Here is a 14,069-nt window from a genome sequence, read left to right on the forward strand (position 1 = left end):
AGGCTCGATTGAAATGCGACATGTAGGATCAAATGTTTTTGATAAATCATCACAATTTTTAGCTTAGTTTTGGTTGCTTTTTCTGGCGGAAGCGTTGGTCACACATGATGTGTTCAAGCAAGGACTGTCGGAAACATCAAGAATCTGACGACGACGACTTTTTTATTATTATTTTTTTTACATCTTTGGGCTATTATATAAACTCAGTAGTGTTGGCTGTTGCTTTTCCCTCCTGTTGGTGGGTTTTGGGGTTCATTGGCGATGCAAGCGTCTCACTTTGTAAGCTTTTCACAAAGAATCAAGTTATAGCTAATTTCTAATTGAAAAAGAAAATTATAATAAAATATTGTTTTAATAATTAAAAGTTATATCTATTTTAGAATGTAATTGTTTTTCATAAATACACAACATGTATTATAATTCTTTGTCCCCATTATCTTATTTTCTAATTGAGCAGCTCCTGTCTGTTCCTCATGGCCATTTTCACGGCCAGCCAGACACACACACAGACACACACACACACACACACAGACACACACTGCAACAACGAGTCGATAAAATCTTGATCGTTGTATCCTCTCGTATGTCACTCCATGGTCACATTGCATGCTACAATAACGTAGCAGCTAGGCTAACCGTTGTTGTTAGCTTGTTAGCTAGTCATTCATTCCCGGTGTTTGAGCTGCGCTGTTGGGTTAGACAACGTCTTATGAAATGTTTTTTCGTTTTAAAATACCGCTGGGCTTTAAGAGAAGCAGTGTGTAAAAATCACACACAACAGTCCGGATACAGTGCTGCTTGGATTTGTGGTTCGATATCTAATTAATAACTTTTGTTGAGGTAAAGTGCAGTATCCGGTGTGTGCCTGCGTCTGTGAGTGTCTGTGAGTGTGTGCGTGTGCGTGGAGGACAAGTTCTGACGTTCCTGTTAATTTTTTTTGATTTGTGTTTCTTTATTTTTCATGAATTCTTTGTTTTAAGAGTGTTTGCACAGTCAGTTCTGTTCTTGTAACACATGGTTACAATTTAGTGCTTTTTGAGAAAAACTTTTTTTTTATCCAACTATTCGACGAAATAGTCAACCGATCATCGATTATTAAAATATTCGTTAGTTGCATCCATCCATCCATCTCAGTGGCGGGCCGTGCTTTTCGGCCATGGGCCATATAGTCCACATCACGGTCGCACTGGTGGAAAAAGGTGTCACACCCGACCCGCGGATACGACTCCACCACACGACGCGAAAAAAAGACGAAACTCTGCAGTTGAACGATGCGCAGGGCCAGACCCACGAAGCCACTTCACCCACCAGCGTATACTCTCACTGAGTGTGATCTTACACACTCATCTCATCTGAATCATCTTTTCAACATGTGAGGCAACTAATGTTAGACCAGACTTTTCACATGATAGCAGTCCTCATCATCATAAGAGGGGAGTAACTACGTGAGCAAGTTTTTCTTTTTTTTCTTCTCTCTTAATCAGCAAGCGAGCTGAACACCCTTGGAGACCCCCCTCCCCCCCTCCCCCCCAACAAAAAGGCCTCTTTTCTTACAGACATGCTGCTCATGAGATTACTTAGAGTTGGGACTGAATGACACTGCATTGTTGTTTTTGCTCTCTGTTGTAGAAAAGCACTTCAGCCAGTGTTATAAAAGTGCATTACTGCGATGCGCAGGCTAAAGGCCAGAATGGCAGCAGCGTCGGTCGTTCAGGACCAGAATAGTGAGGAGGAAATTCCTGCTCAGCCTGAAATAAAGCCTGCAATCTGAGCTCCCTGAGACAATGAGTGGCAGGCCCAACAATAAGCAGAGGCCCACCCGATACAAAGATACACACACTTACAGACCCCCGAAAAACACACGGAAACGCACGAGCCCAAATTGACTATATTAGAACTGTGTGTGTGTGCGTGTGTGTGTGGTTAAACAGGGTTTGAGGATGTGGAAAGACAGCAAACTATACTCTGAGATTGTCTTTTTTTTAACGCTGACATGAGCTTGAAGAAGAATTTAGCACGATTACTTCCCTGTACCACACACGCACACGGCGTAAAAAAGAAACAAGAGGGCCGAATTACTTCCTGCTTTGCTTGAAAGAGTGTCTCCTCCTGCTGAGCGTACAACCAGCTACCGGGTTAAGTGCGACTGGAGATCACACACTGAAGGCTCAATGATTTTGTCCAAGAATGAATCCTGTCCAATAAAAAAGCCTTTAGACTGAAATTATAAAAATTAAAATAATTGTATGATATAGTTTTTATACATTAAACTGCATATTTAGAAACCCCTCCCTTCTAGAAAAAAAAGCCCTGTTGTAGTATATCTCTGCGTATTTATACAGTAAAGAATTTCATCAGCTTCTTCACGCTTAGTTTTTTTGCAAAACTAAAAAAAAGTTTTGGGACGTAACCTGAAATGGAGGAATCTGACCATGTGAGCGACCGTTGAGCTCCGTTTCCAGGTTGCAGGACGAAGGAGCGCTTTAAGTCAGCATCACTTCTGGATCTGTACTCTTCTCTCAAAGAGGAGAACTTTCCTCACGTCACAAGATGTCCAGTGCTCTTGTTCAAGACAACACAGACTGGACTTTTCTCACTGAGAAAGAAAAATTGAACTGGAAAACATGAAAAGCACTTATTGCTTTTGTATAAAGTAAATCAGGTGCTCGTCTTTAACATCATCTTTAAGGCAAGCAATGGACTGAACATGGACCAAAGAAGGAGTGGTTTGTCCCTCACAGGGACCCTTACTACTGACCAGTACCTGCTCAGAAAAAAAAGAAAACACATTTATAAACTATATATGTTTGTATGTTTTAACTTCCTGTTGCTCCAGAGTCCTGTTATATTGTTCTGATAACATTACTTTAAAATAAAAGCGTGCAATATACTAGTTTTTACTTACTACTTGAATTTGGCGCATGATGCCATTAATCGCAGAAAGATCATGTGATTAATCAGTTAATTTTTTTCAACTTTGCCCAGCCCTCATCTTAATGCATTAATGGTGAGATATACATGACTGCTAGCGCAAACCAAAAGTACTGCGCTCCAGTTGAAGGAATCTATTTTGGTTGAAGTCTAATCGCCATTAATAAAAAGAGGTGCTCCCACAATGAACTTCCATTGAGTGAATGAGTGTATCCCACCTTGAAAAATAATATAATTTAAATGGTTTTAAAAGAAAAAAGATCAGGCTTCTGCGAGGAAGTAATGTCAGGGAGATTTGAAAAAAAGCTATAAAAAATTGGTGCCGTCTTGGCACTTTTTGAAGATTCTTAATTAGTTTCGGTTGCAATGAATCAGATTTTAAATACTTACTTTCCATTTTGAATAAGGAGATATTTTAGGAACGCGTCTCGACACTTGTGAACTTTCAATGCTGGAAACTCGATGCTGGAACCAATATAATTTTTTCCATTTTACTCCGCTAGATCTCGGGAATAACAAGGGAAGCAAGGGCGACATCACTGCTCTTGCTTTGTAGGATTTAGATCCACACACTTTGTTTTGCAGCCATTTATCATCTTAATGTTTTGGGGATTCCCCCTTAATTTGTGAGGGAAGATAAATTAATACTTTTCATCGATTCAAATGCACTCTTTTGTTTTTTTAAATTTGTTTTTCAGCCGACATTACATGTGATTGTAATCAAACATGGGCCAGTGGGACTAAACTGGAGCCAGAAGGTTTAATGGAAAGATGTGGAGTGTCGCCACACAAAATGTGACTTCAGGACGGGGACGAGGAGGACACATGTCAAGCATGTGTGTCCTATAAGTAAAGCTGTAAATTGTTGAGATAAATACGTGTTTGTCAGCAGTGTGTCTGGGGGTAGAATACAATGTTTTAGTCTCTTTATTCCTACAAATACTAACTTTAAATGTGATGAGACATTCAAATCATGTCGGTGTTGAAAAAATAAAAAACAAATCCATTTCATTTCTGACCATACTCACTCACTTGGATAAGTTTAAGAAATGAAATGCATCAACAAGTTGAACTGATTGAGAGTCAAAGTCCCACAAGTGGCGGTTCAAACGGGAATGAAGCGCTGATGCAACGTGAGTGAAGTGAGCGAAGTGGACGCGGAGAGCAGACTGGAACGCTCGCTCAACAGGAGTTTGAGAAACATTTCGGACGAGCGTCAGAAAGAAGCCTCAGTGTTTCAGGGAGCCTTTAAGGCTCAATTTCACTGGGCCTAAAATGTTCGACAAACACGAACGTGGTCTGCGATGTTCTATACGCTTAAAAAAAAGTTTCCACAACTCGACCCAAGTCACACACAAGCCTATCAATTAATTAAACACTGCGTTGCCTCTCTGCAACTTGTTTCTTCCGACTGGAAATAAAAATCCTGTTGAGGGACATTTTCTGATACAAGAAGTTCACAAGGCCTGTGAAGACATTCGATGCATGTGCGGCTTTTTCCCTCAAACTTGAAGTGAACACGATGCCCATAGATGAACGTTGTGAGGGAGAGAAAATAGTTCAAAGCAGTGTGAAGCTGCCTCGACAGGATCGCTTTTTCCCTGAGAATAAATAGCTAAATATCCCCCACCCGTGCGTAACGCATACACACACACACACACACACACACACACACACACACACACACACACACACACACACACACACACACACACGGTGTGAAGCTCTACATTTCTTCTCAAACAAACTGCATCATGTAGAAAAACCAGGGAAAATAAATGAAGGTGGTAACAAAGAGATGGCAGATTCCACTGTGTGTGTGTGTGTGTGTGTGTGTGTGTTCATGTGTGTGTGCGTATCTCCTACAACTATCCATCATTAATGCGGACAAAAGACCAGAAAGGACCACACGGCCACAGCACCAACCTGCCAAATCAACCTCTTGGTTTTCTTTAAGCTCGACATATCGGGGTGTAAAAAGTGCGGCGATAAGAGCGAGGACAGCGGCAGCATCCAGAGACCCGAGCGACCAACCCGACGCAGACGGCTGCGATCATATGAGGCTAATATTATGGTAATTTGTTCATTAATCAATGGCTACCCAGCCTTTTATCTGGAGAGCCAGAGCGCCTGGGCCCAATCAGCCACCATACTGCTCGGTCTGATAACACGCACACGCAGTAAAGATTTGTCCACCATTAATTACTTCTGGCAATATGTTTTTAAATTGTTGTTCTCCGGGATTTTTTTTTCTAAAGAGGCAGAAATTCATTTTCAGACCACAGCAAGGCTCTGACGATTTTTTCGCTTCCCTCCTGCGTGCCTTTCTCTCCTCCCTCTCTGTGCTCCCTCCCCCGTCCCCCTCCTCCCCGCCGTCCCTGTTGGATTGGTGGAGTAAACACAGGAAGAGAGCGGGCTCTGTTCCACCACGCCAGAGCAGGGGCTGGGCGTTCCTGCGCAGCTCCTGCGCCGGGGTCAAAAGTTTACTGTGGTTTTCATTTCACCTCTCCTCAGCCAATCACAGCGCCACGCTGCAGCGCCTGAACTCTGACCCGTGCAAAGAATTCCACTCAAAAGATGGTCTGACGCCAGTTTCACAACTGCAACCCCCCTTCCCAGTTTCCCCTCTACTACTCCTTTTCCTTTCTTTCAACCGGCCAGTTTCACGTGTTGACGGAGCCGAGGTGAAAAAGATTCCAGAGCAGGAGCGGAACTGTGCGTGTGTGTGTGTGTGTGTGTGTGTGTGTGTGTGTGTGTGTGTGTCTGTGTGAGGGGGGTTAATCCTGGAGTGCTCACAGCTAATGCTTTGCTAGAAAACTATCAACGCTTGCTTTCTTTTATCTCCCGTTTGGACAAACGGATACTCTCAGTGCAACGAAAATGAGTAAATACAGAATTTAACTTCAAATCGGAGAATCATGAGGATCATTTTACAGTCTGACGCACAAGTGCAGACCATTTCAGGAGACTTTAATAGTAAGAAAAAAGAAACGAGGAGCACTGCTGGGCTGGCACAAAAACACGCAGCGATCCGTTTAGGAATCAAGTCAGAGTTGCTCGGTTCGATTGGACGCGCGCTGAGCTATAATCTAACTGTGGGTTTGTTTTCGTCCTGTGACACTGCACTCTGTTCCCATCTGCTGAGTGATTAAGCCAGCACTGCTAATAAAGTCCCTCATACGGTAGGGGAGCGGGCAGACGACGACTCACGCTGCTCTTTGCTTCAAACCTCTTTCTTGGTTTTCAGCCGCACACAAAAAAAACAAAAAACAATCAAAAACGTTCAGGTCAATGTTCATGCACACAAACAGACACCCACACTGTTCCAAATAAAATGCTGCACAGAGGCTTTCAAACTGTCACACCAAAAGAAAACACGGCCGTCTTAATGGAGCCGCATGTACGGGGCCTTGAATTACACTCAAAACTGATCCCCTACTTGTTCGGAGGCCGACCATTTTATTAGTTTTTAGTGAAAAGTTTTGTCAAACTGATGTTGGCACCTCACACAGTCACAACGCTAAATAGCTGCAGCTGCTGGAATCCTTGCAAACTCTTTATAAAGCCTTATTTAAGTTGAGATCATTTGTAGTAAAGCAGCAACAACGTTTCACTACCCATTCCTACGAGGAAACGCCTTCCTACTCTTCTTCAGTGTAAAACTTTTAGCTTAAAGCCCAGAGAGTCTTTGATAACCCTTCATTTCCATGTAACACTGTCTTTTGTTACGCTACTGGTGTGTACATAAAAAGGATGAATGATGAAATGACTGACGATAACTATCACTCAGCCTATTCTGGATATAAATTGTGAAATTGAACCTGAACATGGACTAAACAGAAAGCACCAATGCTGGACGAGATCAGGTTTAATTGGAAAGGCAAAAAATAAAATCAAGAATCTTGTTTACAGTTATCACAGGACAAATTGTGCAGCCTCTCAGTGAGAAGAAGAACTCAGAACTGGTCTAAAAGCTTAATGGTAACGTGTCGGCACATGTTGCTCGTAGCATTGCTGTGAAAGCGTGAACACATTCCCCCCAAAGTAGCTGTATACACACATTTCATTACATTGAATCCATTAGATAACAAACAATAATTTAAACAATTCTATCTGCAGGACATGGGGAATATGGCACATTAACAAACTCATGTGTGAAGTTCACCACTTCTTACCGTTGATTGTGAACCGGCAGGGAGGCTTTATCTCTCCTACCGGTGAAGCAATACAGTGTGTAGGCAGCGCGGCCCAACCTGTACCAACAACACCGCATCGTAAATCTGACCGCTATTTGAGACATGCAGTGGATTTTATTTAAGTTCATGTTTTTAGGATAGGTTCAACTTAAAACAATTGCTTTGAACTTTGTACCCATTGAAGTCAGAATGAGAAATATACTGGTCGGTCTGTTTTTATTTGAAAAGAAATGAAAAAATGTTTAATTATGCTCACTGTTTTCCTTGCTATTTTTGCTTGTCTGTCAAAGGAAATTAACTGAATCTTAAAAAACAAGCAGGCTGACTTTCACTTCACTGTATTTGCACCCTATAACTGTCTAAACTCACAAAGTCCCATTTCAAGTGCACCCCGTGCAACTGGGTGGATCGGTCGGTGGTGCTAACAGCGCAGCGGCCTATACGTCTCCTAGTTAGTTACACCGCAGTCGTGTAGATTCACTCGTTCCTGTGCAGCGATTAGATGAGCATACACAAGCGCCACAAGAAACAAGCCCCGTGGAAACATGGGGACCGTTTGCCAAAAGTAGAGCCTACCTCCATACAGAACACTTTGTGAGTGGTGTTTTGGTACACAAATATTTCATCGGTGCAAAGCCTAGTGCGAAGTGGCAATGCCAGGAGGCAAACCACCTTTTGACTGGAGGGTTGCCTTCACAACAAGCCGCATACACCAGAGGTGACGTCAGCAGGCAGTGAAGGGAAGACGAACATTTTCCACTTTATCCCAGAGCGAACCAAAAACAGAAAAAGAAAAACTGGTCCAATTAAGAAATACATGTTGTAGAACGAAGCGGGAGGGTAATAAATTACCTGACACATGGCTGGCCAGTGTTGAAACGCTGTCGTAAGTCTGAGGCCTTTAACGATGGTGTGGAGGTCCGTTATTCACAACTTGACTTTTCATTGAACTTCAGGCCACAATAAAAAAGGAGAAATCACATGTGGAAAAACCCTGAAATGCTGTCGACCTCGGGGCTGCGAGCAAGACGTCTGCACGCTTACTGCCATTTGAGGTAATTTTGTTGAATGAAAGGCGCTTTTAAAATTGCAGGTGAGCTCCACGCTGCGCCCCGACTGCAGTCCCTGTTGCTCACGCACGTCTCCCCTTACATCTTGCACACTGCAGGGCCATGCCAGCCACAGCTGCCTCCCAATCCAGACCAAGAAACCACACCTCACTGCCACATGAATCCAACATCGAATCGTTTCATCTCGGAGATGCACAGAGGAAGAGGACGAAGATGACAATGTAAACAAAAAAGGGGGTGAGGACAAGCAACCATCTTACAGCGCTCAATTACAGGGCACAGAGTGTTGAGGCCCTCGATATTACAAAGATTTTTGTAAAAACGTCTGAGAGTACCCGATCACTTTACGGAGGTCGAGGCCAAAGCTTCTTGTCTTTTTGGTTGCAAAGTAACTATTCTGCCCGCGCTAACCCAAATACTTTTTGCGTATGAGAAGAGTATAGGCAGAACAATTGCAAGAGGTTGAGAAGTTCATCCAGAAACGACAGTGTCTCCTTTCTCTTCGCCAGCCTTTTTTTCTCTTTACGCTGAATAACAGACAGAGAGAGCATCTGGTAGCAGTTATCTCACAAACCAAACTTTTTTTCACCCCTGTCTCTCCCCCAAAGCATTTTTTTTTTTTATAAAAAAGGGGGCCCTAAAAAATAAATAAAACACAAACAAGGTCTTGCTAACAATTTACAATGGTAACAAAACTAGGCCAGGGAGCTACCCTCCCACTGGCTTGTTCAGGTGAACCCCTTTTATGAGCATTCTTCAGCTGGGGGAGCGAAAGTTAAAGGGGGAGTTGAAGTTAAAGAGGAAGGGCAAGGAGGGGGGTGGGGGACAAAGCTCTTGGCACCCCCTTCCCTAATAAACCCTTGCCTTCGTCCAATCAACGAGGACTGCAAAGAGTGAACTGTTCCAAATCCTTGCTGGTTATAAAGTGGAATTGGGTGCAATAATTGCTTCAGGCTGCCCATTTGGCTTTCAGAAGTGAGCGTGGCTCCCATATGGCTTGGCTACCCCAACGCTTGGGTATCACCTTAGAGTTGAAGAAGAGGGGACCGAGGGGATCGTTGAGATGGGACTTCAAATGGAGTCGAAGCGCAAACCGCACCGCTTGACTTTGGACTCTGTCTGGCTTCCTCCGACTAGTGAACAGCAACCAGGCTTCAGGAGCGCTCATCTTATATTCTCGCTCTCACTTGTTTGGGCGAAGTAGCTGTAAATATTTTAGCAGTGGAAACACGACTGTCTTGTCGAGCAGCGTTTTCTATATTTAGCTCCATACAAGAGGTAGTCAGAGCCCTACCGGGTGAGTACTACCACACCAGTGAGGGATTGCTCACTTTGACGAACACAAAGACGGGGTCGCCGGCCCTGCGTGAGTGACCTTGAGACGACGGGGGCTGGACAAGATGTTTTACACAGCCTGAGCTGACCGCGGGGAAACTTTCTTAAACCTTGGTTGTAAACCAGCCTCCTGGAGCAAAGTGTAAATGTCCACAGTAACGCATCAGAGAATCCCCCTACAAACGACGAATACTCTGACGCCGCCTGGAAATGGGAAAATCCCAGTCAGAAGTTATCTGTCAGAGGCAGCGACTCGACTAACCTCACACTACCTGCACTGCTGTCGAACAATAAAAAATACATTTTTCAAAAAAGTACTACGATGTCACGTTTCAATTGAAGGGAAACCAACAGGCTTTGATTCCAGCTCGGTGTGTCATCAAGAGTCTTCTCAGTCCACCCACACAGCCATTAATCTTAAAATTAACACCCAGGCCCATCACATGACCGATTGGCAGTTACTCGAAACGAAACCCATTATCTCGGTCTCTCTGCCTCTCTTTAGGCACACAGACTGACGAAATGCTCAAAGAATGCCATGTATTCAGAATCCAGAGACGCAAAAATGCAGTTTGACAAAGACAGATTGGAGACAGTTATCCAAGAGTGGCACGCTCTCCACTTATTCCCCCCCCCTTTTTTGATGATACCAGACAGTATTTTTTTTTACTCAATACAACCACATGGCAGCAACATTTACCCAAGTTCACGCAGCAAAAATTAGACTGGTGGCTGAAAGTTTTTTTAATCCTAAAAAAAAATATACACTTCATTAAGAAACTTTATTTCTAATTCAACGTGCAGACTTCAGAAATCCAGTTCAAATCTACGTCGCTTTACACTTTTATTACATTACATTACATGTCATTTAGCTGACGCTTTTATCCAAAGCGACTTACAATAAGAGCATTCAACCGTAAGTACGAAGTAAGAACAACAAGAATCAAGACAGAAAAATTTCTCAAATGAAGTCAAACTACTAAGTGCTATCAGTAAGAGCCATCGAAGTGCTGTCTAAGTGCTGCTGTCATTGTCTTTATTCAAGGTATAGTCGAAAAAGATGAGTTTTTAGTTTGTTTTGTATTGTATTGTTGACAAGACGATAACGTTAAACGTAACCTGTATGAGTAATAACTAAACATCAGCATTGGCACTAAATGTATGCTCACACAATTATCAATCACGCAATCTGATACAACCACAAGGTCTGCCACCAGAGAGACATCTCCTGGTCCCATGAGAAAAAGTGATAAGTTAATGAATTATTGAGAGCACAGGGGCCGACAGACAAAGAGCGAAAGCCATGCGTCCCGGTCACTTCTTCGCCCCATCTGCAGTCAAAGAATCCCCCAAAGATTGATTCATTGTTAACGCAGCCTGACACCCTGTGTGAGGGAGAAAGAAAGTGGCAGATAAAGGGACAGAGAATGGGGGACAGGGGGCTCCTTTTGCCAAGAATATGAGCAGAAGCAGTTTCTTGGACAGGTTCCCACAGTGGTTGTTCTATTACTCACAACAACAAAAAACACCACATCCGTGGGCTTGAGTAATGGCATTCCATCAGACTCAAAATAAAGACAAATCGGCTCTTCTGACGGCATTGAACTGCCGGCAGCATCATCCTCGCCCGTTCTGTCCGCTTTGCGTCTCCACATTGTTTAAGATAGTGCCGCTCACACGCCATTCAACGGGCCCCCTACGATCGCGCAGTGATGCGACACATGCACTCACATTATTTCAGAATACTCCAACGTGCAAATGTGCATTGGGCCGCTAACGCCTGCAAGTATTGGCAGGGATGGCCCCAGGGGGAAAGAGCGTGACCGTACACCTCGACAGTTTCAGTGAAATGACTAACATACCTGCTCATTGTTCAGCCTCCACATGAGCTTGCTCTCAAAGCATGGTCCCCCTATGCTACCTCACAAAACTGAGTGCAGAGAAAGCCAACCTGGACTCTACCTGAACCCTGTGAGTGATCGTCCTCCCCCTGCACTGAAACACATCCATCTCCCTCTGCCAGTCTGTCTGTCCATCTCTCTCCCTCTCCCCCACCCTCCTTCGCACACTTTATCAGAGGGGAAACGACAGCATCTATCACACTGTGATTGGCCCTTATACCACCAATTACAATCATGGCTATGTAATCTCACTACAGCCATGCAAACACATAACAGATGCTGTGGTTCCTCCAGAGCATCGAGTCGGTTCAAGTTTGGTTGTCAGTAGCGGATGCCAGTGGACAGACATGGTGGGTTAATCGTGACCTGCAGCTGGTTGACGTCATAAACACATCAATCAATAATAAAATCTGTTTTATTTTGCAAAAGAAAAATGGAGTCTTAATGTCTTATTTTGCAAAAGAAAAATGGAGACAATTGTGTGCATCGCTCACGTCACGTGACATGACTACATTAAAGTGTTGCTATTTGTTTTAGATGGTGTTACACTCATCGTGTAAAATACTATTTTTTTTAAAGGGTAAGAAAACTATGTCGCATACAAAATACAGGTACGACACATCGTTACTACGTTCACAGTGGAGGCTCAACAACACCTTATTATTATTATTAAAATGTAGTTACACCAGACTGTCACGTTAGCTGTGAACAGGAGATTCCCGCAGCCCCGTTGTACCGAAACTGTGAAGCAAGTCTCACACAAAAAGAGAAAGCAGCACCCGGAGCCGCTCGGCTGTTTGCTGGATAACGACGACCCGGCGACGGCTCCACGAAGTTCACGTTGCGTGTTTAAAACACCCACGAGCTTTGTTTTAAAGCAGTGAGGAACAATTAACGCTAACATGCGGCTATCGCACCCCGGCGGACCAGAGAGCATCTTGTATCTCGTAAACTTTGTAGCTAGCTGATACTGAGAGAGGGGGGGAAAGGGAGGGGGGGTTGGGAGAAAAGAAGAAGAAAAGAAAAAACAGCGCAACCGACACAAAAGGCACAATAACAAGCGAGAATTGACGCGAATGCTCATCTTTTTTTGGGTGTTTTAGGAGCCAATAATGGCACAAGGGACATGCCATAATAAACGGACGGAGGTACGATGGCTCGTTGTGCCGCCGTCGCTCACAAACCCCCACAGCCTGCTCAGGAGCAGAGACACACAACTGTCCCTGTGACAAATGTGCACGTCCAAACGCGCGCTGCCACCGGTGTTTTAAACTCACGAACAACCGACTCGAGGACGAAACGCAAAACAAAAAAAAAACTCACCGGCTTCGATGCTTTCATTGAGTGGATCAGTTTCTTTTTTTCCGCCTCTACAAACTCTCCGCCATCTTCAGCAGGACCGTGTTTGTTTAAATGCGAAACACTCCCAGAGCGGAGGAAGCCAGCTTGTAGCAGCGCGAGGTGTCTTCTGGGTAATGTCGTCGCTTTCCTGTCGCGAGGCGCAGCAGACTGCTCGCCGCGAACTACACGCGCACCAATACCCATCGGCGATATGAGCGGCAGCGGCTGATATTATTAGGGGAGAGATTTAAAACTTATTTATAGGCTGGTGGAAAAGCAGCTTTATGCAAATTACGTATCATACCCCTGAAGTGTTACATTAATATGTTGCTCACAATTTATATGTTTTACAAAAACTACAGACTTGAAGACAGAACACAAGTGGGCATTTGTAATTTTGTAAACAGAAACATGTACACACATTGTATGGAAGGGTGACATGGGGTGAGGTGTGACATGGGGTGAGGCATTTTGACAGGGTATTTGGTGTAATATGGCCTGCATTAAGCAGGAACAAATAAATTTACCAAATATGAATTACAATCATGATATATGATCTCTATACATGTTAATTAGAACACTCTTTTGGATTATGCTCTTTTTATACCTTGACATGTCATGTACAAAGTAACTCCCACTGATTCTGGGTCTGGTAATCGCTCTTGAACAGCAACAGACAATGGAAAAAACTGTCTGTACTTAGGAGGGAGGGAGCCAAAGATGGAGGGAGAGCAGCAGGACCTGTAGGGTTAAGGGATGTAAAGAAGAGAAGAGACAGAGTTCAAATTAACTCCTTACTTGTTCTTTCCTGCCTAAACTTTGCAATCATCTAACATACTTTGAGGTGGAAGAAAAACTAAATAAAAGGGTGTGTTGATTTGTATTCCGCGTTGCTGCTAAGGAGGTTCATTACCAAAGTCACAGCATTTTATGTTGTGCAACCAATTCAAAATAATGTAATCAGACAAAGCTATTGCTGTCCGACGTAGCGCAGGACTACGCCCAGAAGTGTTACACAACTGGTATAGAAGGACAACAAGCCACATGCATTTTTTGATCAAATTGATGTTAAACCAGATCAGGTATATTGTTTGTGATTGTCGACTCATGACATAATGAAATCAACAACAAGTTATTTAAAAATGCAATCCCTGGTGCATTGATTGTTGAGTGTTTTTGGTCTGTTTGTATGTCTTCCTGATCGAGGGAACCTCAATTACATTCCATGGAGACCCAAAGAGGGGCCCAGTGGCCCTGTGTTTGTGCCCCTTCCCCCACAAAACACAGCAAACTGA

The 14,069-nt window shown here is 43.6% G+C and overlaps 1 protein-coding gene across 1 annotated transcript in view; it reads right to left on the reverse strand.

Annotated features, from left to right (window-relative positions):
* The window catches only part of ncoa3 (nuclear receptor coactivator 3), a 28,869-nt gene extending 16,010 nt beyond the window's left edge, over positions 1-12,859 (reverse strand). Inside the window, exon 1 of the mRNA XM_068593922.1 lies at positions 12,757-12,859. The gene's annotated coding sequence lies outside the window, so the exon portion shown is untranslated. The remainder of the gene's footprint in view (positions 1-12,756) is intronic.
* Between the last annotated feature and the right edge of the window lie 1,210 nt (positions 12,860-14,069).

Source organism: Clinocottus analis, unplaced genomic scaffold, assembly GCF_023055335.1.
Source record: "Clinocottus analis isolate CAN_PGR_092001 unplaced genomic scaffold, fCliAna1.0.p SCAF_3, whole genome shotgun sequence".
Classification (NCBI taxonomy): domain Eukaryota; kingdom Metazoa; phylum Chordata; class Actinopteri; order Perciformes; family Cottidae; genus Clinocottus; species Clinocottus analis.